Source organism: Neovison vison, chromosome 8 (assembly GCF_020171115.1).
Source record: "Neovison vison isolate M4711 chromosome 8, ASM_NN_V1, whole genome shotgun sequence".
Classification (NCBI taxonomy): Eukaryota; Metazoa; Chordata; class Mammalia; order Carnivora; family Mustelidae; genus Neogale; species Neogale vison.
This window is the reverse complement of record NC_058098.1, coordinates 62,086,582-62,112,291: the sequence shown is the minus strand read 5'-3', so window position 1 is coordinate 62,112,291 and position 25,710 is coordinate 62,086,582. Positions and strand designations below refer to the sequence as shown.

The window sequence follows — 25,710 nt, the reverse complement described above, 5'->3', positions numbered from 1 at the left end:
GCTCCGCTCCCGCCACCCCACCGCCGCCACCACCGCCGCCGCCGCAGCAGCAGCAGCCGCGGCCGCCGCCGCCGCCGCCGCCGCGCCCCCCCGCCTCCCGCCTCCTCCCCCCCCTCCTCCCCCGCCCCCGCCGGGGCCCGGGCCGGCCCCGCCGCCTTCGCCGCCGCCTCCTCCTCCGCCGCCTCCGCCCCCGCCGCCTCCGCCGCCGCCTCCGCCGCGGCCCCCGGCTGCAGCTGCAAGGCCGCTCGGCAGGGCGCGGGGGTCGCCGGCCGGCCTTGGTCAGCAGCAGCAGCAGCAGCAGCAGCAGGAGCAGCGCTCTGGGAAGGGGGGCTCGCTTCTCGGGGCGCGCTCCGTGGCCGCCCCCTTCAGGGGGGGTCGTGGCCGCCCCCCAGCCCCGGCGCGTTCCGCTCGCTCCAGCGGGGCTCACCGGGCGGGGCGCGGGCCTGCGCTCCGGGCTCTTTGGCGGGGCGCGCCGGCTCCGGCTCCTCCTGCTGTCCTCAGGCGAGTGAGGACTCTGCCCGGGCGCGGGGCTCAGTCCACCTGCTAAGTGAAGATTTCACGGGAGACAACAAAGAAAGCAGCCGTTTCTCTCTTCCTTAACCAAATTATGGATGACCAGCAACCGGACTGCTCCTTCCCCTCGCCCGCTCTCTTCTCTCCTCCTCAGGAACACATTTCACTCGGTTTCCTTTCGAGTAGTAAAACTTTTTTTTTCGTCCTTGAAGGCGTGGTGATGCTGGCTGCTCGCGTGTGCGGAGAGGAGAGGCTGGCTCCTGTTCTCCTCCTCTGGTCCTTTCGTTTCAAGTTTTGTTCTGTCCTAGGAAAACTTCTTGCGATGGTGCATTTCTCTGAAGTTGCTATTGCCGGAGCTCTTGGTTGCCTCTGAAACAAGAGTCCTTTTTCATTCTCCTCGCAACAGTCACAGTCTGATGCGACATCTTTCCTTTTGGGCAGAAATTAGGAAACAAATATAACAAGGAAAAAATTGAACAGGAGAAAAATGAGGTCGAATGGCTCTGTTACCTTGTTGCTGACGGTTGGGGTTGGTGTTTTATTTTTTTCCCAGCAGTTGTCTGGAGGAGGAGGAGGAAGAAGAGTGCATTGGTGGAGGTGGAGGTGTGTATGTGCATATAGGGGATCCTTGATACACAACCAACTCCAGTGGGCACGTTGCACGGCTCGTAGAGTGCACCGACGGCGCTGGCGCTGGCCGAGCCGAAGCGGAGTTGCAGCGGGAGCTCGCTCTGCGCCCTCGTTCGCGCTCTCTCTCCCTCTCTCACTTTCCCTCTCCCTCCCTCTCTCTCTCTCTCTCTCACTCCCTCTCCCTCTCTCGCCCGCCCGCTCTCGCTGGGATCTGACAGTTCGCTCTCTGTCCCTCCCTCTCAGAGCAGGGACTGTCGAATGTTTACCCTCCGCCGCGAGCGCGCACCCACCACCACACTTTCCCAAATACAAGGAAGTCGAGCACCAGGGCCCCCGCTGATTGGCTACCCGCTGGGTGATTGGCAGGCCCAGAATGACTGGCTCTGGACGCGCGGCCCCCCTTCCGGCCGTTCCGATTGGTTGCTTTTTAATTTAGGCAGAGCGTCGTAGAAGCTGGAAATCTGTCGTCCCCCCCCACCCCCCGCCCAGCCTTCCTCCCCCTGGCCACTTTCTCCTCTCCGCCCCTCCCCCTCCACCCCCTCCGCCACATCTTAACTCTTAGTGTCCGGCGGAGAGGTTGGCGTACTCTCCGCGGCTCAGGGCGTTCGCTACCAGTCTGGGAAGAGGGATGAAAGGGGAGAGAAAAGGGAGGGAGGGATGGGGGAAAGGAGGTGGCGGGGGGTGGGGGGTGGGGTGGGGAGTTAGAATCAGAAGGAAAATGAAGAGGGGAAAAAAATGAAAAATAGCAACCTACCCACTTCACTTAGTACTGCGTTGTGTTGCCGCCCTCCCCGCCCCCACCCCCATCCCAGAGATTTGTAAAGCGCGCGGCATGGATGCACCATTCACGCTAATACCTATAGGCAGATGTATTCCCAGTGGTTTCAAAGTTTCCTTTTTCCTTCACCAGCCGGCCCCCATCTCTGTCTCGGCGGGGGTGGAAAGGGAGAGCTCGCATCGCCAAGGGCTCGGGTCGTGGCCACGCTCCTTGGAAATCCGCCACCGCAACTTTCCGCAGTCGCTTTGCGCTGGCGGCGTCCCCCTTTGTTTAAGTTCTCGGATGCCATCATCTGGGAAACCTGCAGCCCAGGACCAGCGCGGTGCCCGCGCGTGCGAGACGGACCGCTCGCTGCCGCGGCTCGCTCTCTCCCCCACCCCCTCTCTGCCTCTGCGCTCTCCCTCCCTTCTTCCCTCCCCCCTCCTCTGGGATTCAAGCAAGTAGCGAGCGTGTCCTTGTGTGTTTGGAGGGTGCCGGTCAGCAGAGCCCTGCGATGTATTTGAAAAGCAATCAGCTCGACCTTTCCCCATAGATCCATCGTAAGTGTATTCCACCCCAAAGGCTCCGGGGATTCCCAATGCAGCGGGAGCCGGCCTAAAGAACCAGGATCCACTAGCCGCGCCCTCCACCGCTTACATTGTGCGTGTGTGTGCATATGTATATATATATGTATATGTATATATATATATACATATATATGTGTGTGTGTGTATATATGTGTGTGTGTGTATGTATGTATGTATGTATTTCTCCCTCTATGGTTATTAGTGGTGTTTTGCTTGCTCGCTATTCTTAGACACAGTGGTGCTTTTTCTTTCTTTTCTGTTTCGGATGGGTTTACGTAGTGAATGGGCTGGCTGCGACAAACGCTTTCTCAGCCCTAGCCCGGCTGAAAGAGTTAAGGGGGACGGGAGGGGGCGCGCGCAGGGTAGGCGGGAGAAGCGGGGGTGGGGGGACGCGGCCAAGCGGAAACGCTGCACAGAGGAACCTCAGCGAACCAAGAAAAAAGAGAAAGTGGCAACGAAAACAAGGGCAAATTGAACCCTCCTCGGGGATTTCCAATGAACTAACCCAACTCGGACATTCAATAAATACAATGTTCCTAATGAATGTGCGCGGGCGTGCACCCCGCACCCCTGACTGCGGGTGCGCCAGCCCTGCGCCCGCCGCCCCCAGCCGGCTCCTTCAGCCGGCAGTCCTGAGCTCCAGCGGCGCCCGCCGCCGGGCGGCGGCCCTGGGGGTAGTCGCGGAGCCGCCGGTGTGCTCCGATTAATCTGTGAACCGGGCTGCCCTCTCCCGAGGAACCATTCCTCTGGCTGAACGCAGTTAGGTGTACTCAGTTAAAGCCAGAGCTCTCCAGCCCAGCCGCAAGCTACGCCTTTGCGTGATCTCGAGATTAACTGTAGACGCGTAGGATTTAAGATCTCGTCCAGCTCCTGCTTGCCGGGTGAGAGATACCGTCGTAGGTAGGTTTTTAGCAAAGCCATTATTGCTAAGGTACAGCTCTGAAAGGCAGCGGTAACCAAACCCCAAACAGAACGGATTTTCCCCCCTTCTACGTCCCCCTAAGATTCCTTTAAAAAAATATTTATGTATGTGTATATGTATATATAAAAGACGGAACACAGATTTCATTGAATAAATCTGAGATCTCCAGGTGCAGACGTTTGAATAGTCGGTGCCAGCACCCCGTGTTTTCCTTTCCTGCCGATTTTGCTTGGATCCGGCTCAAAAACCGAGAGAGTCTCGTGGTTTTGTTTACACTGAATGGGGAGGATAGGAACAGAGCCATGGGGCCGCCTTTCATTAATATACAGTGAGGATTTTGTCTAAATTACTGCTATGAATTTCACAGTACACGCTTTCAAAAGCAGTCTCAGGTGGCCTGATGAAACGTGATAGCGCCTCTGCAAACAGATCCACTTTCTTTCTTTTCAAGGAGGGTGTGTGTGCATATGGGAAGCCCCCCAAAACGCTGTGCTCCTCGATAACAGAAATACACTTCTGTTCCGAGGTCTGTCCCCTTCGTCCTCCCCCCCTTTCTGCGCGTACTTAGTTTTCGAGTCGCTCCCTAGCCTCCCCCCCACCCAGCCCCACCCCATCCGCCCCCTCCCTTTGCCGAGTGTGATTGTTTTGTCTGGAAAAAAAAAAATCCAAAGTATATAACAAGGGGAGAACAGTTAGTGCTGATTTTCATTTGCATACATTTTCATATATTTTGGTGAAAATAATAGACTGGTGGAGAGCTGGGTTTAGAAGAGTCAGTGTAAAGGGAAGACTAAGGATGCATCGGTTCTGGGGAGTTGAGAATATGCCTCCCCCCCCCAGGCACCTTTAAAAAAATAATAAAACATCTTCTTTTATTTTAAAATCTAACCCTGGAAGTTTGTTCGGTAAGTCCTTTTCATTTTCTTTACCTGCTTTCTCTCTTTCTCCCCCCCTTTCCGGTTTGTTTATGCTCTTGTAGGTTTGGGAGCTTATTTTCATGGCTTGGGACAAGAGAGGGTTCACAGAGCAACTGTTTTGAAGGAAGGAAGGGAAAGTGTGCTGGGGGAGAGTAAAAAAACTCAACCCTGCTAAAATATTACATAAAAAGATGGACTCATTCCAAAGCTCCCCCGTAGTGAGGCATTTCACTTTTTGGGGGGTGGGGAAGGAGAGTCTATTAATTTTAATTGTTGGTTGTGAGGGAGAGCCCTAGAAAAAATGATTATAAAGCACGCAGTATTATACCTATTTCTTGTTTTGCACCCCCCCCCAAGAGAATCAGGACCAGAGGGGAAGTTACCCCCTTTCTGTAGCCAGGGCTGATGTGGTGACCCTTGTGTGCTCGTCTGGGATTGTGGTGGGGGGATTCCTGCTGGGAGCAGGGGGATGGGGGGGGGGCTTGGCAAAGGGAGGGCAGAGAGCCGCAGTGGAAGGAAGCAGGGGAGGAAGAGGAGGCAGGAAGTCAGTGCACCCCTGGTTAATGGCGAGTCTGGGGAGCAGTCTCAGTTGCTGCCTCCCAGCTCGGTAGTGAAAGTCCATCAGAAAAGGGTGATCAATCAAAACTAACCAGGACATCCTCCACTTTATTCCCAAAGGAAATGGGAGCTTTATTATCAAAAACCAGATTTTACTTTGTTTTCCATTTTGACAGCCGGCTTTGGCCCTCCACCCTTGCCACTGTCCCTGGGTTTTGTAAAAATCGAGGGGGAAGTTACTTGCGAGGTGCAGTTAATTAGATAAATATGGCTGGAGGAAAGAGCTAGGCCAAGGCCAAGCCTGTGTGGGCACCTTACCTTGGTGAAATAGGCTGGAGAGGATTGTAAAAGCTTCTTGGTTTTGTTCTTTTTTAAAGGAAGCCGAGTCTGATGTGATGAGGGGGTAGGTTCAAATGGCTGGAATTTTATTGCACGTTTGCTTCCAGAACACCTTACAATTCAAAATTTGTAATTTCTTTGGAAACAGTTGATGCCAAATCAGTGAAATGGTTTGTAAGGAGGGAGGAAGCGGTTTCAGTTGGGGAGGGGGTGGTAAGAATCACCAGTTTTCCACTCCTTGTTTACGTGCTTGGCAGCGTTGCTTTTGACTGGGGTTAACTCTCTGTGCTCCATTGGACCAGATGCCATATAGAGCTGCTCCCTGAAGATCATTTGTTTCCTTGATGGGGAACATTTCTGAGCAGAGCATATTGGTTGCCATAGAGAAAGAAATAAAAGGAAGAACACTAGTCACATTAAGCTATATGTTTGTGCACTGGGCTTTAGATAAAAGGACCTCGGTTCAGCCAAAGAGAAGAAGCCAAACTAGAGATTTCTAGCGCCACTAAAACTAGCTTTATTTTGTTTTGGACTTTTACAGTTGAAACATATAAGCTAATTTTATTGGTTGTTGTTAATTTTATATGACACGGTTTACTGAACAAAATAAACTTTGGAAGTGCTCGGGAGTCGCACTGTTGACTTGTCAGCAGGGGGCGCACTGACTCGCCTTAGCAGGTACTGAGTAAAATGTAGCTGTTTCAAAAGCAAATCTGCTCCTCCAAACTTGCCAAAGGAACAAACACCCCTACCTCTCTATGCATATTCACAATGAGGAGTGGATTCATTACCTAACACAGGGTTTTAAATGTGAGGACCGTGACCTCTCTGTCTCCCACCCATCCCTGTCCATGAAATGGCCCTGAAGGAAATACAGTTAAAAAAAAAAACAAAAACAACAACAAAAAAAAACAAACCACAGAGAAACAAAAAAAGCGTTTGTCCATTTCTCTCAGTGAAGTGTATATAGGATTGGGAAACAGAATTGGGCTATGGAAGCAAAAACATTTAAAAAATTATCAAGGGCACAGAATAAGTTACTTAAGAAGCTACATTTCAGGTTCTATTTTTGGGGAAGCAGTCAAGAGAGCAAAGATGCGTTCTAAGGTATTATCTGTTAAATACTAAATGTTCTTCAACTTGATACATGCTTTGACTTCTAAATAAAACTCAGGCTCTTGGAGATTTAGTCAAGGCTTCCAGGATCCCTTTTACTCCATTTGATACTTAATGGTTACTTCAATTCTGGCTACTTCCTATAGCTGTAGAAGATTTGGGGTTTACCCTGGAAAGCCTTGTTAGGGAAAAGAAAATACAAAATAGCCATCGGTGAGAGGAAACTGTGGGCTTGAAACTTTTTAGGACAATATCACTTAACACAGTTGAGAAGAAAAGTTTTCATAGAGCACGAGCTTCCCGCCTCAGGGATTTTTAGGTTCGGCCAATGAAGACTGAACTTTATTGAGCAGAGGATGAAAAAAAAAATGTGCGGAAAACTTCCTAAAATAATGAAGGGCAAATCCTGACTAGTTCTGAAGAATTAGTCAGTTTGTCACTAACAATTTTCCCAAGGAGATTTAAAGACTATGACTAAGGAAGGGAAGCCATGAGTGACTGGAAGTGAGAAGCTGGCTTCCACGGTTCAGTGGTTCAACGCACCTGTGAATGTGTCACAGAGCCTGTTAGGAAAGGGGCACGTTTTGTGAAAGCTCTAATGTCCCTCTGGAAGAGGGGAAAAGACACTTTATTCTTTCAAACTCAACTCCAAATCAACCTGGTTCCAGCCAGGAGAAGTTTTTCTTTGAAACTGACTTGAAAAAGTCAAGGTTTGGATTTATAAATGGCATTCAATTCCAGGAGAGTTGAGAGATTATGAGACTCATGTGAGCAAAGCAGATAGTCTGAGCAACATTTTAATTCCACGATTTTCGAACGGGAGCTCTCACATTTAGTCAGGAAATGTACTGTCAGGTTTGTGCTAATAATATAAGGTGGAAATTTAAAGAAACTGTGTAATCTGAGTGCAAACACTGCTTTTTCTTCAGCTCTCCGGACTTTTTCAGACAAAAGACTTCTGGGGGAGATTCACGTGAACTGGACAAATGCCTCTGAGCTCCAGTTTACTTTGTGTGTCCAGGGTCGCTAAAGGCATTTAAAAATTATTAAGGAGAAAGGAAACTTTTTCTATTTAGCAAGACAGTTTGGGAGAAAAAAAGCAATAATTGTACTTATTTAGAGAGTGAATTTTTTTGGTTTTATGAGATCTGTGATTATAACTATGTTGGCTGCTACTTACTTTCCTTTCTTGCAAAGGTACTTAAAGACACACACACACATACACACATACCACACCAATGAAAAATGCTCGCTCCTTATGATATCTATAGTCTCAGATTATCTAAAGTAAAAGAAACAGAAAATAATAATTCTGGGTAAAGCAACAAGTTAATTTGAGAACTGACATATTATAGAAATCGTGTTAGGATTCTATAATGATTTGGAGGTGGCAGCGATCAAGCTGGGTATGAATTAAGATCCCAAGTGCTGGGCAAAACTACAGGCTTTTAATCGTTGGGAATGGTGAAATTGCTTTTGCCAAAGGAGAGAATGAAGAACATTACCTGGGTCAAACGTACAAAACACAAAATGGGTATTTACTCTTTTGCTTCCATTTGAGGATAGTAAGGTGCTCTGATATTTGTAGAAGCACATTCGCCATTATCATTTACAAATTAAAATGTTAAACATATTCATAACCCATACTGTGTGTCATATACAAAGGAAGGGGCTCTTCAACAGCAGCTTTTGGATGGAAGGGAGTATTTGTCATCTTGGCAGTGGATGAGTTGTTTCTTGGTCTTGCTAAGTTTTTATTTATTTCTTTATTTATTTATTTTTGAAGCCTGCGGATAGCACCCCCCCCCAACTTTCCCAGCCCAGTTCTTTGTATCACTTTTATCTGATGATCTGTAGGAAGGGAGCAAACACTTAGTTTTTTTTTTTTTTTTCCCTTTTAAGATGGGTTTGGAGGAGAATTGTAAATTCAGACACTATAAATTCTCACCCTAAATAGTTCGAAGCTTTACTTCTGTTGCTCGTAGGACCGCTTTAAACTACAGGCCATTTCAGACTGTGGAATCTAAATGAAAAAGGCATGTTAAGTTGGTTATCGAGTGCATGCTTTTAAAACAACCCATTTCCAAGTGTTTGCCCGCTCTAGCTGCGTGTATGCACCTGGCAAGTCTGGTAATGAAAACTAGCAATCGCTAGGGAAGCCATAGCTGACACAACGTGGTGATGGACTATTCTTGCCTGCCCCTCTCACCTCCCTGCTCCCCTACCCCCCCCCAACACAATGGTCTTCTTCGAATTTAAATTCACAGAGCTAGGTAACATAGAACCCAGCTGATTGACCAGGGTGATGATGATGATTTATTAACCAAAACATGTGGGTATATCCTAGGTAGGAAAATATTCCAAGGTCAAATTGGTGTGTGTGTGTGTGCGCGCGCGCGCACGCGCACGTGCACACAAACACCTATGAATTTTTGTGTCTGTTTTTTTAAAAACAAAACCTAGAAATATTAACTCAGTCTTGCCAGAGGGGTGGCTGGATTTCTGGAGCTTGTGGTTCTAACAGAACTGAATTCTCCTCTCCTTTGGAAACACTCTATCCAGACCGTTCCTGTACATTATACAGTGTCTCCTTTCTGGCTTGGAACGGAGTAGTTTTGTGATGGATTAGAATCATCGTGGCACATCAGAAAACAACTCTTGCACTTTGGTGTCTCTGTTTTTTATTATTAGATCTTTTGGCATTTGAACTCAGCTATTGTCTGAGGAGCTGGGCGCAGCTTACCAGACTGAAGGCTGCTCTTTTGGACATTTTCCCCAATGTGGGAAAATGTGGCGTCTCTTGGGTGAATGTGGAAGTTCCCACTTATGTCAGGCTACCTCCTTAGGCCCACCCTAGACCCGTCAGCCACAAGGAGTCTTCAAGAAAGTGTGGTTATTTTTGTTCACCTTTAAAATACATTCCCAACTTTAAAATACATTACCAATGTTTATTGATATTTGATACTTCAACTACTACATGGATTGCAGCAATATAATTTCAGCCCTATATTTGGAAAAGAGACTTCGGTAGTAGAACTAAGTGACTTTGCTCTCTGTAGCTTCATGTACTGGGGTTTGTCCCAAGTTAAAAGTTAGGTATCCCCTACTTTTTTGAAGGCCCCCCTCCTCTCAAATTTTCTGTAGGGAGCCTGATTACTCAATAAAGCCCAAGGGAAGGATCCCAGGCTTACAGTGATGCTTGACAGAGGTCAAATCTTAATTTAGTGTTATATCTGGGTGCAAAAATCCCCGTAAGTCATGGCATGTATTGTCCAAAATGGCCTAGGCTGTTCCCTTTATTTTTTGTTCACGACTCAAAAACAAGTAAAATTTGACTTGGACAAACACATTATTGAAGTATCATAAGTTCGAAAACACTACGATTTTCTTGCAGGGGTCTGATAGGCGATTCTTTGCCAGGGCTTTAAAGTCCGATTGGAACTTTCCCTAGAAACTAGGTTTGCCTTGAGGGACACCAGGGTTCCAGGGCTGCATTGCCTAGCGGAGCACTCCATTTGTGGCTGTCGGAAGTAACTTCTCCCGAATAGGTGGTGACTTGTGGGGGTCTCAGGGCCAAGCTCTTCTTCTTTGTACTGCATTTTATTTTTTTTTAGATTACAGTTTGTGTAATAAAATTAAGAGGATCCCATTACTCCCTTTCTCTCTAAACACTTTCTTTAAAGGTCTTTCAAACTATCGTTTGAACGCCCACAGCGGCGTTCAGAAGTTAAATTAGCATTGCTTTCTTATGGAAAAGAAAAATGGAAAGAGATTTAAAAGAAAAAATAAAAAGGCCAAAGGAGAAGGATAAAAGGTAAAAGGAGTAAGGTGGAGAAAAAAGGAGGGCGATTGGGGACCGAAAGGGACGAGAGAGGAAGATAGGGGTGCGGGACAGCGAAGAGGTGAAGGCTGAATCACCCTAACAGGTCACTGGGTACACAGGAGCAAGAGGGAACCGTCCAGGAAAAACAGGGTGCAAATCGCTCCCCACCTCCCAAGGCCTCCTTCCCGCTCCGCCGCTGGAGCGCAGACTTGGAGCTCGGCGCCGCCCGCCCGCCTTTGTCACCGGCTCGGTGCGCGGCCGCGGGCTCCCGCGGTGGGCTTTGTTCTGGCGGAGCAGGGCAGGACCCCTTCGCACCGCCGCATCCCCGCCCTCCCCGAACTGGGGACAGTGGGGGTGGGGACGGGGCATAAGGGAAGGGGACCGGAGGAGCAGCAGCGGGCGCCTCCGAGCCTGGGATTTCTTTCCTTCGCTCCTTTCCGTAATTGAGCTGTTGTTCTCCCTTCGGGAGGGGGCCAGGGCTGCGCGGGAGGAGGGAGAGAGGGAAAGGGGGCGCCCGTTCTCACCCCGAAGCAAGGGCAAGGTGCAGCTCTCCGTGCCTCCGTCCGCATATTTGTAGGGTATGCATGTATGCAGGATGGATGGAGACATGCATGTATGCATGAGGAGAACCATTGAATTTGGTCCCACGTTCTAGGTTTCTAGCCGAGGTTTTGGCAACTGCAGGGCACCTCAGGTCCGTGCTGGTTATCTCCTAAGATCTGCTCTCGAGATGTTTTGGGGCCGCGGGTGGGCGCTGTGGACGCTCCCTGGGTCCGGGGACTGCCCACCGAGAGCGCACAGAACCCTGTGGCGGAGGCCTGTGGCGGGGGACAAAGAGGCAGACACTGGGAGCAATCAGAGGGCAGGCGCGCACATGCACCCACGCGCCCACCCCACTTAGAGTCCCTCCCCATGAGCCCCCGCGCCTGGATGCCCAGGGCTCTGCCTCTGGAAAGTTCACTGCTTGCAGAGCTAGCTCCCTTCTCTCACCGTTGCATTTAGAAAACTGCGTTTGAACGTGTGTCACCCTCTCCCCAGCCACCCCCAAAGGTGTGGGCAGATTGCAAGAGTTACTGCTCTGTTATTGTTTGTCAAACAGGCCCCTTCTCTTGGGAGAGGGGCGAGGGGCATGTGGCGGATCCCGGGCCAGGATTACATTAATCAAAGCATTATTTCCCCAGAGAAGTCGAGCACAAATGAGAGTAAATCCTAATAAAATTGGATCGCGGAGAAATGGTACGCTTTAAGTAATCTGTACTGCCAGATAAAAATCTCACATTTATAAGATGTGGGTCTTTAAAAAAAATTCGCACACCTCTGGCCATGGCTTGGCTGCTTGGTCTCGATCAGGACGTGGGACAATTACTATCCAAAGCTCAGCTGAACTTCTGGAATGAGAAAGGGACGTGGACACCCTAGAGTTCGAGGTTTCACAAAGTCAGGTTTACTCCAAAGGCACTTTTGACCCTGGGCGCCCCTGTGGGGTGTGTGAAGAGTCCCTGAGACAGATCAAGCTCCCCCTCTGTGCCTGTGAGGACTTGAACTCTATACTTTTGGAGCATGGCCCCTACTCTCCTCCTCCAGCGATGCTGCAGGGTGGGCTAGTCCCCGGGGATGGGGGCGCAGAACCCCGCCGAGCGGAAAGGCAGACGCGGCCGCCGATTCCGGGTCTCTCCGTTCCCCCAGCCCAGGACCGGCCGCATCCACGCTTGGCTAGGGAAGGGGCGTGCATTTGAGGGTGACTGCTGGGGAAGCCGAAGGTGCAGCTCGCCGGCCGGACTTCTGATACTTTCGGGTCGTCCCAGCCAGAAAGCAAGGCTCGAACTTTATCCGCCGTCGTTCCCCGAGGGGTAGGAAACTTTGCGACGCTTTGCGCGGCTGTGCGAGGAGAGAAAAGAAAGCCGCCCTTCTCCCCCCCAACTCCAGAGCCAGGACTGAGTCAAGCCAAGCCAACCAGCCAGGTGGCAAACACCCCCTGCCAGCTCGCGGCCTCCTGCAGCCGCGGAGACAGGCGAGCGGGCTGCGACGCCCCGCGGCCTCTCGTTGATGACCGGCGTGCACTCACTGAGTCTGGTGCGGCGGGTGAGCCCCAGCCTCAGAACTCTGCGCGACCCTTACCGCGCGGCGCGGGGGAAACCCGCTTCCGTCCGGGTCCTCCGCCCGGCCCCTCCTCCGCGCAGGGAGGCTGGCTGCGGGGCCTCTCCCCCGCCCCCAGCGCCCGCGCCCCCGCCCCCGCCTCAGCGGGGCGCCAACTCGCGGCGCCCCCTGCAGGCCAGCGCCGGGAGGAGCCAGCGCGCCGCTCGCCCGGGCTCCCGGGCCGCGTGGGCTTCCCGCGCTACCCACGGCCACGCCCCGCCCCCTCCCCCGGCGCACGCGGCGCCACCGCCTCCTTCGAGCGCCAGCTCCCTGCTGCGGGACGGGAGGAGGGAGCGAGGGCATGCAGGGAGGCGCGGGGAAGGAGGCGGCAGCGACACCCCCTCCATGGCCTGCTCCCGCCCCCTCTCCGGTCCGCGCCGCGCAGCCCCCGCTCGTGCGGGCCGTCGCGCGCCTTGTCTCAGGCCCGCGGGCTCCGGAGCCCCGAGAGCCGCGCGGTGCGCTCGCGGGGGGCAGTGCCGGACCGGGCCGCCTCACCTCCGGCGAGCGCACCTCAGAGGGGCTGCCTCCTCAGCAGTCCGGCGAGCGGAGCTGCTTGTAGCGGTGTGCGAGGGTGTGCGTGTGCGAGGGCGTGCGTGTGAGTGCGGTGCGCGCGCAGGGCAGGGCAGGAGGCGGTACGGGATGCTCCGGGGCAAGCGTAACCTTTGCAGCCTTGAGATCTAAATCTGCAATACCCCCCCCCCCCAACACACACCCCATCTCTGCACGTGCGTCTCCTTCTTTTGCCTTCGTCGGGTCTGATTCCCAGAGATCCCTCTTGTGGTCCGGGGATATTCATGGACGCCCCGACTCACGTGAGCGAGGGTAAGACTGAAAGGGACAAACAATGTTCGCTGAGAAATGCCACCGAGAGCATTTCCATCATCCAGCCTGCTCTTAGGACTTGATTTCACTCCCCGGGAAGCCAGGGTTCAGGGGCTTGTGTATCTGCTTCCTCTCTTTCTTGGCCTTAAAAACTGCTTGGAGGTGGTTTTGATTTTTGGACGCGTAGGGAGGAGGTAGCAATCAATTGAAAATCACTTTCTGGCTATATCTTTAGCTGACTAGTTGTGCTCCTGTTCTGTGCCACTGTCCTCAGCCCCTTCCCAGTTTACTGGCTCTTTTCCAGTGATGGGCAATTTTTGGGGGGGGGCGTGAAGACACCCACACCTTTTCAGTTCTGAAATAATGACTCCCCTTTTCTCCAGTCTGTGATTTCCATAATTTCATACAAAACAGGGCTGTCAGTTATCTCTCATTAAAGAAGAGAAAAGCAGACTAGCAGAAGAAAACTTGGGCCAGATGCAATCCCTCCTTCTTAAAACATTAACCAGTCCCATCCAGATTGTTCAACTCTCAAAGGGAAGACAGGGCAGAGAGAATTCAGAAAAAGCTTCCATATTCTCTTCATTATTGAGAATATGAACCCAATTGCCGAACTGTATTTTAATAGCATGAGGCTCAGAGGACCCTAAAGAGAAACTTTATAAACACTTTTAGTTGTCCTCTTTTTGCCTTTCTGTTTGTATCTGAGGATTTTTAGTAATTTGGAGAAAACAGTGGCATGTATATATATTTTTTATTTCTTGGATTTATTAATATTAGGTGTTTTTCCTATTAGCCACAATACTTTATAAGACCTCCTGTCCTGGAGAACGGCTGTAAGTGAAATTTACAGATCCTCATCTCAAGAGACCTAACCAGCTAGCATCTTGATAGAATTACAGTTATTCCTTGTCACAGGATAATTTATAGATGGCTACATTTTAATAAAGAACGTTAATGGTGGATGTTAATGTTTAACGAGATGAGTTTTTGTTTTTGGAAAACCAGAATTTAGCTTTTCTTTGAATTATTAATCAGGCTGTTTGCCCATAGGCTTTCCTAAGAGAAGGGGAAGGTGCAGGGGAGGGTATCACTAATTTATTTAAAGCTTATGTTGACATACGATTATACAACTAGCCTTTTGGAAAACAGTAAATATCTAAACCATGTCTATAAACACCCACCTTTGGGACTGTGAGAAAAAGGAAAACCTAATTACTTCCATAGAAAACAGCACTCAGTTAACAGTTAACTAAAATATTGTTTGGCAACCCTTAGAAGCTCCTCCTCCTCCTTCAGTATAGTACCCTTTGGTAATATACACATATTTATACATGATGTAAATATACATATGCACATGGGTAGATGTTTATGTACATAACATAACAACATATATACATACCCCAACTGAATACATTTGCATATAACATGTCCATGTGTAATATAGCAAACTTCTACGATTAACAATACATTGTACAACAGATAGTCTTAAAATAGCTGGGAGAGTGAGTAAATCGTATTCCTATTGAAAAAATGTTCACAATTTATTTTGAAATCTGAATTGTGCTAACTGTAAGATGACACCACAGAAATCAGTAAATAATACATGCATAGTATTGATATCTTAAGCACACCCCATTTAAAAGTAATACAAACTTAAAATAACTTGTCTTATGTAGAATAAAAAGGTATTGTATTTTAGAATGCACATTTAAAATAAAAATATTCTATCTAAATTCAGGTATTTTTCCTCCCTGCAAATTAAATACTGTTGCTTTAAAACAAAAATTAAATTCTGAATGTAATGAAAATAGCATTAGTTTTATTTTCCATTCTACCATAAAGAAAATATTTTTAAGTATTTTAATTTTATGTGCTTTTATATCATCAAAAGACTTTCAGTAGTCTAGTGATAATTCAGAGTGTAAACAGGAAATCTGGAACCATATATTTATACTTGAAATGATTTGTTTAACATGGGATGACATGTTACCGATTTGTTTCTGGTTAGATAATATTCTGAATCGTAGCATTTTCAAAGTTTTTTTTTTCCCTTTCTTAAAATAAGAATTACAGTTAAAATGAATATATTGGCAAGAATCCAAATATACTTTTGTGTCGGCAAATGTAAAGAAATGTTATACCCGAATGTTATGCTTTAAAAGCGATTTGTCCTAGTTAATAAAGGAATCAATGGTAAAGTTTTGAAACTTTCTTGAAGACCATGATAGGAGGAGCTTTCTCACATAATGAGAGTTGCTTTTACTAATGTCATAAAATATTATTTTGGTTTTTCTATGTTTATTTAAACGTATATTTCTTTCCTGGAAAACATATTTAAGGTGATGTTCCCATGTGTAATTTGTCATTTATTGCAGAGAGTGTATTTCAAAGACAGATAACTCCTCAGTGGTATCTAAATATTAGTGGTGAGCTTGTAAAAGCAAAATCCAGTTTAGCAAGCTGCTTTTCCAGGTTTGTTTCTTAACCTCTTTATTAAAAAGTTTGAAGTCACAATGATGGAAATACCACAAGTGAAAATCTTAAAAAAGGAATATTGCTTGTAAAGAGGCAAAAAACCTTTTTATTCTAGATGGGGTTTTGAAATAACTGCAAAAATAAATTAGTCTTTTATTTTAAGAAAGTTTTCTGTGTGATGGTGTGGCGTGATAGGAGTAGGCCCAGGCTACGTAATGATTTTAAAATGCGCAACATTCATTCAAAAATTTGGACCAAGAGTCATTCACTACCAGAATGTAAAAGAATCTTTTCTGCCGATTTAATTAATGAAGTGGGTAAAGAACTATTTTAGTAGGCTCAAGTTACACATATAGAAAGATTTGTCAGAATAAATACTTTGGCATTCTGTGGCCTAACAGCAGACAGAAGTATAATATAGCAAATAAAACACCCCAGACTGTAGGCATCCAAGATTCAATTTTATTAAAAAATTTGGCAGTTAAAGAAAAGAAGGAAAAATGCTTATTAAATCAGGGCAACTATAAAATGTTGACAGATCTCAAGTTTCATATCCAACGAGGCTCTGAGGAAACAGCTAGATGTTTGTGGACTACACGTTATTCTGTCAAACCATTTTTCCTAGCGAATTACCTTTTCAATCCCCTCAAATTCAAACTCCCAACTTCGTAGACTAATCATTTTCTCTCTCCCTCCCCCCATTCCCTCTCTCTTTCTCCTTCCCAAGCCTGTAAGCATTTGGGTGAGCTGATTCAGTAAAGGTTCCGAGAGACACCCGAGAGGGATTTCAGGTAGTCAGCCTTAATGTTTAGACATTACCAATGACACACATGAAGGGGAGATGTATCGGTGTTCTCTCAAAACATTTATTTATTTTTTTCTTCCCTCATCCAACTACCAGCTTCTTTTAAAGAGAGAACCAGGCGAGGTCTACCGAAGGCAAAATAAATCAGAGAGTTGAATTAATTATCTGGAGAATTCAGGCTGCTCTCCCTTCTGCGTAGCTATAAGAAAAAAAAAAAAGAGGGAAGACATAGCGAAATTTCAACAATCTAGATTGGCTATCTGTAGTGATTAAATTTGTAAGATCGCAGCGAATTCTGTGAGATACTGCTTGATTCTTCATTCTACCAGTGTAATGAGAGATGGAACACACACCTGAATAGATCTCCGGTTGAGATATTTACCAGATTTAAATAAAAAGGGTTGAGGGGCCTGACTTGCCAGGTTGGCTGAGGATATTGATGGGATAATTGTTCACCTTTCTGCTTAGCCCCATGAGAGGAGACACATACACATATCACAAAATACTTTAAATTAATGTTAAATAGTCCAACTGGGATCGCTAAAGTTAGTTACACCTAGCAGTGGATTAAAATGTTAGCATTAGACGGGTAATGAACTAGAATCTTAGTCTCCTCGTCTGCTATGACTTGGAAACATTTGCTGAACAGGTTTTCAAGGGTCTTGTGGGGAGGACAGTTTTCTCAGTGTAATTTGGAAGGTGGTCTCCTTTTACTTTCTTACTTTACTTTTTCCAAGGGGAGACAGGGGACAAAAATCGAGAAAATATGGGAAGGCAATGTTACGTATTGTGGGTGGTAATTAGGCCCACAGACTATTTTAAAGTAGTGTTTGGTAGAGTAGGCTAAGATTGAGCATGATTTGGGCTTAATCGAGGGAACATTAATAAACTTTAATTACTGGTAACTTAAAAAAAAGACACCTAGTGGCAAATATGATTTTAAAAATAGCACCTAAGAATCTCTATTAATAAGCTTTGCTTTCTCAAAAATTTCTGGAAAATTGTATCACTACATTTTGCATTCCTGTAATTAAACATGCTGAAGTATTATTCTAACACATAAAGCATGAATACTCCAAGAACAAATAAAAATGTAGGCTAGATAAAAATTGCTGATTTCATATTTGATATAACTTCAGGGGGGGAGTGACCAGGTAAAAATTATGGGCTAGTAATGCTTTATATTTATTCATAAAGTTTTATTACCCTGACCGAAATGATATCCTCTGGATTACACCTAGAAAAGTGAGATCATCTTTTAAAATTTTAAATGATTCTTATTTCTAGATGCACATAAAGATAGGGAAACACTTAATAGCGTTCAGGTTTGCTTGCACGGAAATTAAACGCATAGCAAGATTTAGCGAGTAAATGAATGATGTTTAATAGACTGGGCAGTTAGACCCAAGATTGTACTTTTGTTGTTTAAACAGCAGCCTACCCTATTTTGTTACCTTGAGCCTCAAGAACTTGTATCATGTGAAATTATTCCAGAATCACTAATTATTCCTCACCTCAGACCCTTTTCAATGAAGCGAGTCTATCCACTGAAGATTTACAGTGAAACAGGATGTTGAACTTATTATTAGGGAGCACTCCTGTCAAAAAAATTTGCAAGATTTTTTTGGAAATAATACCTACAGGGACATTTATTTTGCTTCTTCGCTTTCTCATTGAAAAGTTAGGGCCCAGTGCTCCATGTTGGCCGTTGATCATGGTGGAGGCTCCTGCGAGGTAGGCATGTAATTTCTTTATCTTTCACCTGCAAATTACACACATTATTTTACAGCTCAAAATAAGCATTCCCAATGAGTTGCATTCAGCAAATGTCTTTCACGGCATTAGTACAGAACTGAGGTACAAAAGAATATTAATCTAATACATTCCAAAATTCAAATACTTGTGATTAATAAGCATTATTATCTATAAATAAGGCCCTAATGATACTTTGGCAGTGTTGTAAACACAAGAATCAGAGGCAATTATTGTCATTATTGTTCAGCAAGTACTTCCCATGAATACCAAATGGGTTTTGCTGTCCAGCTACTTGGCAAGAAAGGTTCCTATAAAGAAACAGATGTTGGCCAATCAGGACTGGCTACTATTAACGGCCCTTAGTCCAAAATGCAGAGTCCTTAAAGAAAGAAAGAAAAAAAAAACAACACCTCAAGACATCAAAACGGTTTTGTCGTGATTTTAAAAAAATGCCCTTTTATTATAAACGTAAAAGCATCTTGAAAATAATGTTGTTTTCCAGTACTGACTTTGGTGAATGGGACGCATTAGCAACCATTGTGCCAGCCGGAAGTAAAGGTCTTGTTTGTGAGGCTCTAGACCCGGTGGGATGAGGTGCCCTTGAAGTGAAATCAGTGGACAACAAAAAATAAATTGCAACAACATGAATAACCCTTCTAAGAGCACAGGCATTGCCATGTTTCTCTTTTCCCCCTCCTCAGGTTACACAGAGCTCATTCCCTCACTCTTCTCTGTTAAACAGGACCAGCACACCAGGCCTAGCTCCAACAACACCGTGTGTGTGTGTGTGTGTGTGTGTGTGTGTGTGTGTGTAGGGAGGCTGCTGCAGTATGAGTTAAAGCAAATTCCTGACGCTCACAGAGGAGTCCATGCAGGCCCCTTGCCATACATTTTCACTCTGCACTCTGGGTCCTACAAGCCAACGTAGGACCAGATTTGGCTGTGCCAAGGAGCTGATTTTAGCTTGCAGTCTTACTAAATTCAATGGCACTGGGTAACAGCGAGATTAGTTTTTGTGGAAAAGCAAAAGAAAAAAAAAGTTCTGTATTCATTTTCCCAAGGGATAGATGCATTGAGCATTGAGTATAGATTTATTGTCTATTTTCAAGTTTTCTTGCACCAAGTCTTATGCTTTAAAGATGTTATAGGTCTGTACGGGGCTTGAGGGAGGGGCGGGGGCATTGAAAAAGCATTGAGTTGGTTCCCCATGGCACTGGAGAAACTTCAAGAAGAGTGGGGTGGCCGTGGAGTAGGTGATGTTGTGAAGAAGCCACGTGTTTGTCAACCACCATCGCTGGCTCTCAGTTTTGGTGTGAGCATGTTGTTCGTGGAGAATGCACTGTGGCATGGGGCGCTGACCCACTGGAGGTGAGTGAGAGTGTTGTATGGACTCCCTTCACCCCCAAGCCCCCAGCAGACACTTCTTTATCAGCACATTGGGTTTGATGGGATTTTTCCCTTCTTGCCTTCAGGAAACAGAAGCAAGGGATTCCACTTTCCTGGCAATAACCTGGGTGGGGAACCAGGGAGAGTGTCAACCTATGAGATTTTCCTCTGGCTCCTAAGGAGAATGTTCTTGCCACACTGAGCCCTCAGCCTGGACTTTTGTCACGGAGGAAGGTCTCCATGCTCGGGGCTGCAGGTGGCTGGATTCCAAAGCTGTTGTTGACAGGAGGCCTTGGGCACTGTGTCCTCTCTTCTATTTTCAACTCTTCTAAATGGGCTGGAGGGAGAATGGCCCACCAGAATTCAGCAGCCTGTGCTCTCTGAGTGGGTAAACAGTAATGATAATGACCCAGTCTTTTACTAAGGACTTAACACGTGCTTAATATGTGTCGTCGTACTGAAGCCTTTAAGTGCATGTTTGTATTCAGGTTTGACGGAGGAGCTGAGGGGGTGCTAGGGGGTTCCTAAATCACCTGCCCAAGGTCATGTGCCGGTGGTACACCATTTCAGTCGTGTCTCTTAGAGACGGTGTGTTTTTAACAGCAGTGCTTTACTGCTGTCCAAATTCTGGGGTACCCTGCTGCTTTCTCCCCTTCTTGGAGTTTCCCAGATGTCCCCACTGGCAAAGCAGTCCCGTAATATTTGTGAGTGCAGCTGACCACCCCTCTGCACCCCCCCCCCCCCAACTGCAGGCTCATATCAAAACAAGGCTGGTAAAGGCTCTTAGGCCTCCTAACACAGCACGGCCACACTCAGCTACATCTCCCAGCCCTGTGTAGTATGGGAACAGAATAAGGCTCAGCCTCTTAACCTGGAAGGATTACTGCAATTTGGTTTGGATGGCCCATTTCCACCAAAGCACAGCAATTATGGTGAGGTCTCAGAAAGTGCATGTGTGTCTATCTGTAAATTCCTGCGCTGGATATGCAGAAAGGGATGTGTCAATTTCTCTGTATATGAACACCCTAGGGAAGAGAATAACCTGCTAGTGGGAAGCACTACCCAGCCACAAAGTTCACTGTGACTCTGGAGATTGTCTCTTCTTTCAGCCTGACGAAAGAGCCCATCGGGCTCTTTTGGCTGGTCTGCTCCTCACTGTGCACACATTTGCAGGGAATAAGTGGGTGCCTTGAAGACACAGGCAGAGCCCCTGTCTTAAGCCTCTTCACTGCCCTTGGCATCTTTTGGGAGACAGTGGAGCTTTTTCAGATGAGCCCAGGATAAATCAGGAGGGCTGGACCCGATGCACCCCTTCTCCCCCCAAGGGAGTGCTGTGAATCTGAGCATTAATTCCTCATTACATTGACCAAGGAGCAGAGTATACAAATGCTGGTTCCTGCCCGGAGGGAAATGCATGCTTTCTCCTGGGGTTTAAGAGAAAGTACAGTCAGCTGTGGAACTTTGAGAAACACCAGTGCTCTACTCACCGCAACAGTGACACAAAGGTTGAAAAATACTCCTCAATAATGATCTCGTCCTAAATGAAATCTTCATTGCTTGTCACTGGCCCCCAAAGGGCAAAATGTTATCTGTAAAGGTCAGAGTGAAAAGGTTACTTGGCTTTTGGAAAATGACTTTCACCAATTAATTAATTAGGTATTAATTAGTTAATATTCTGCCTCATACCAAGAAAGAATATGACACAATTTATAAAAATACGAGATAGGCGGAAACTAAGGTCGGAAAAATGAGCCGGGGGAAGGCAGCATAAACTAATGTGTAACCTCAGATTCTGTGCTCTGCTTTAAGATACTAGAAAGTCACATAAAATGACATGAGATAGCGTTTGCTTTCTCCGTCACAAAAAACCAGAAAAATAAAAAAGAAAGCCTTTACACTAAGCTATCAATCTATGTTAACTTTTATTTGAAAAGACACTGCTTTCAAGATGAACTATCAATTACATATGAGTAGAATATATTTCCTAAACTTCCTTGCTGTATTCAACCTCAGAGATGGTGTTCTGAGAGGAATTTACTACGATCGCTTTTGTATTCAAAACAAAAAAGTGAATCTTGAGGCCATTCAAAATGTATATTGGAGAAGTAGCATTATGATGCTCTTTGGCAACTTCTAATGTTAGCAATTGGCATTTTACTTCCTATATTTACTTCCCATAAAATAATTTGACAGTTTGGAAAATAGAGACCTTGTCTGCTTCTTCGCAGTGAGACCCAGGAAATCAGTGAATGATCCATATTTTTACTGCTTCTTTTTCTTTGTCGTTGTTGTTATTGTTGTTTAGATAGTCAAGAGGGAGACAGTAGAAGAACTCAGTGAAGTCCCTTAGAGTTAGGGGCATCTCAATTCATGCACTAAGCCACCAACTAGTTTAGTGGTTTGGTTGCCTCATGTAACTCTTTTGCTCTCTGATTTCTCATCTGTTAAACCAGGGTAAGGGATTTAGTTGGTCTATTTAGCTGCCTTTTCTAGTCATAAAATTCTGTTGTGTTGAATTTTCTATCATCTAGAGAATCCATTAATGTAAGCATGATTTTTAAATATCTAGTTATATTTCAATTGCTATAGAACTTGCATGTAAAGAAGAATATGGGGCATTCTATTATGTGGTGTAAATCAATAAGATGAAAATGTATCCATTGACAACATTTGTATTTTCACCTATTACAGAACCGGTGCCATCTCTTTGAATACAATACACTTTTATGCCCCATTAAAGCATGCTTGACATAGCTTTCAACTACTTGCAAATGCTGAGAAGTTGCAAAACATAACATTTACAAAAGATACATCTGGTGCATATTTATATGACTTGGAATAAGGAATCATTTAAATACTGCTGAGCCATCTCCATATTAGGAGAAAAGATACTCCATGTCCATATGTGAAATCGGTAGTAAAATACATGTAGGTTTAACTTTCTCTTATGCATTTTTTTTCTTCACACATGTTAAAAATATGAAAATACTGATTAGGTCTTAATTCATCTATTTGAGTTGCTGCGATTGCTTCTCCCTTGAATTTATAGATCACATCATTAAACCTAGTTTATATTCTAGAGGAGATGAGTTTTGAAAGGGGTTGAAAGTAGCACTTTCTACTGAGAAAAGTTGCTTCTTCAGGTGCAGGAATTCTTAATGTGGCGATCATGGATAAGTTCAACACCCAGAGATAAGCTTCAGGGCTCTCTGAACCTCCTGGATTTATATGCAAACATTTGTGTGTGTCTATCTGCCTGTACATATATTTTTTTCCCTGGTGAAAGCATAACTCACAATTGTATCTTAAAGAGTGTTGTGATCCTGGAGCAGTTGGAAAGATTTGAAATCCTGGGAAATACTTGGGGTTACCTCTCACTAGTCGTTTAATCTACCTTCTGTAGCCCCTGTCTTCTGCAGGTTTTATCTGAAAAATGTAAGTGTTGCACTAGGTAATCTCAGATGCCATATGCCATTTTCTGCACCCACATTCTGTAGGTTTAAGTGGGAGACTTCCCTCCATCCACCTAAACACTTAAGCTCTAATGTCGTCAGAATTTGTTCTACCCCGTGCGTTTGTTTCTGATTGTTACTGTGGAGTTTCAGAGTGGAGTAAAGGTGGGTTACACTGAGCAGTATGCAGGACTGCATACATACCAATTTGGGAAAAAAGAACACCTAAATTGTACAGCTTTTCTAGAATGCCATGTGGTACAGCATATGAAATATAACTTGTACCCTCCAGCTCACACACACTTTAATTAATGTTATGGGCTGTGCTTTAAACGGAGACAAGTGAGAAAACCAAGGTTAAGGACGCTCTGTTCTTTACTATGTAGACGGAAAAAAGAGACAGCTATGTAAATTAAGGATTTCGTATCTCCTTGTCAATTTCTTATCTGTTGTCAGTTTGAATGATTTCTAAATCAGAAGAATGCTGAAGATCTGTTTTCCCATCAATTTTGAGCCTAAGGAATTTGGAGCTGAAGTTCTGAGCCAGGAAACAGTCCTGTTTTGAATTCAGAGGCTCTGCTGCTGAGCACAGATGCCAGGCTGATGATAAATTCCAAAAGGTTCAGCTTGATATTTCAACCCCAGAGGTCAGAGAGGATTCTTGGAGTGGGCAAGGGGAGTAGCAGGGAATCTGTTGTTGTAGCACTTGGGAGGGGAGCAGTTTAGCAGGCCCCGGGTGACATGGCCAGCTAGGAGAGACTCACCTTTCCTAAGTGGAATAGTGTGGTGGGCACTGCCGGCCTCAGGCTGGATGGCAACTCTGTGTTTTTGTATGTTTGACTTGGTGCATCCCTAACATCTGGAAGGCTTTCTAAATTTCTCACTTCACAGTTCGTTATTACGGTGTTTCAAAGGCTACACCTCCAAAGCTGATGTGATCTATTGTGCAAATTTTCTTAATTTGAGAGGTATTGATTGGGCAGATTGTCCCGCATTATTATTTTTTGGAGCCCGAGATCAATCATGTCCGTGTGGCAGCTATGTGTGCGGGCTAAGTCCACAGGAACACCACAAACCAGATTCCAACCTCGGAGGCAAGGACTGACTGCCACCTTTCTAGCCTTCTCTCTTTCCCCAGATATTTTCCTCTGTTGCAGATCTAGTAAAACTCTTTCCTTTAACAAGAAGCGATAACTTTTTCTGAGTTCAAAGCCCCACGGAGACTATTTTTCGGGGGAGGATGGCTTGAAAGTGTCCTGTAGAACCGAGATGGCTGCAGTCATGAACTTCATACGAAGTCCGATTTAGCGCAAATGCGTTATGATGTATCCTGATGACAGGAGGAAACCGGGGATTTATTTATTATTAATTCGTATTTCGAAGGGTTGACAGAACTTTTCACGACCAATTGAAATGACAAAAAAAAAAAAAAAGGACATGATTAAGGCTTGAAATATCACAGACCAAATTGCAATGGGGAAGGGAATAAAAATACGTTTTTTTTCTTCTAAAGGACCGTAACTCTAATGTTCCCAAGTGTTGTCAAAACCAGAAATACATCCTGCATCCTGTTTCCTTAAACAGTGAAGGGATTGTTCTGCCTTTTATGGTTATTTACCATGGTGCAAAGATGTGATGAGTCAACCTGAGTACCAGGGAACCCCAGGAGGTGGGAGGGAGGTCAGAGTAAATTCGGCTAATGATGTTGTGTTTTCATCTTTGGAAGGAAGGGAAATAAAAGACTGATGCTTGTTACTGACGCCATTTGGTCTCCACTGGAAGAGATCTGAAAGGCCAAAGTTGTCCTGATCGAGGGCTCTGTGTTCTGTCCTCTCAGTTTTTCCCGAGCCCTGTCCCCAGCCCGGGTGCAGCAAGACTGTGGTTTGGTAAAAGACACTTGAGCTTTCTACCTAGGAATACTCTCTCAGGAACCTCTTTGAGAATATCAGTAAAGCGACCACAATAAAATCGAATGACATGCCGTTGATAACGTGAGCTGGTGTAGGTTTAACTGAAACTCATCCAGTCAATAACACATCTGTTGATTTCGTGTGCACAAACACAGGGTAAATAGTATTTTACTTCAGTGTCATAAGGACCTTGGGAAAAGAAATGAAGTGTGTCCAAAGCACCTTCGGAAAAGCCACCTTCCGGGTCAAAAGTAACCTTCCCGTCAGAGTGACTCAGTGTTGCTTGCAGCAGAAGGTCATAAGATACCCCATGCAATGGAAAGCAACAGAGAACCAAACGACAAAAGATATCTGGCCCTTTTTCGCCACGGACTTTTTAAGTCCCTTCCCTGAGGTCCTGGTATTTCTCCTGTAATCAACGTACGTTATTTTGATTCAGAAACACCATTGGTTTATCATGATATATACTTTTTTCAGTTGGATAGTATTATTCGGGGGGAGGTAATTCCATCTTGGAGAGGTTCTGCTTTGCAGAGGTGAGAACTGAAATCCTTCAACTCGGGTTTCTTAGATTGCAGTCCACCTAGAGAATATTTTCTTATGTCTCTTGAACTTTTCTATTCATTTCATTCATGAATTAAGTGAATCATGGGTGGGGCAGTTTTTTTCTCACCCTCCCCTCCCCGGTTTTATGGAGAAATCATTGACACGAGTCCCTGTCTAAGTGTAAGGCACGCAGCATGAGAATTTGATTTACATGTACCGTAAAATGCACAATAGCTTCAGCCAACAACTCCCTTCTCA

At 45.7% G+C, this 25,710-nt stretch overlaps 1 long non-coding RNA gene across 4 annotated transcripts in view; it reads left to right on the top strand.

The window, feature by feature from the left end:
- The first annotated feature begins 2,361 nt into the window (after nucleotides 1-2,361).
- LOC122916403 overlaps nucleotides 2,362-25,710 on the top strand; it is a 110,477-nt gene continuing 87,128 nt past the window's right edge. Inside the window, exon 1 of one of the 4 annotated variants that reach the window (XR_006386186.1) lies at nucleotides 2,362-2,460. This is a non-coding gene — a long non-coding RNA (uncharacterized LOC122916403). Of the gene's footprint in view, nucleotides 2,461-3,274; nucleotides 3,388-4,114; nucleotides 4,315-11,967; nucleotides 12,013-25,710 lie in introns of those variants that run through there. The other 3 variants (XR_006386188.1, XR_006386189.1, XR_006386190.1) reach the window with 3 other exon arrangements.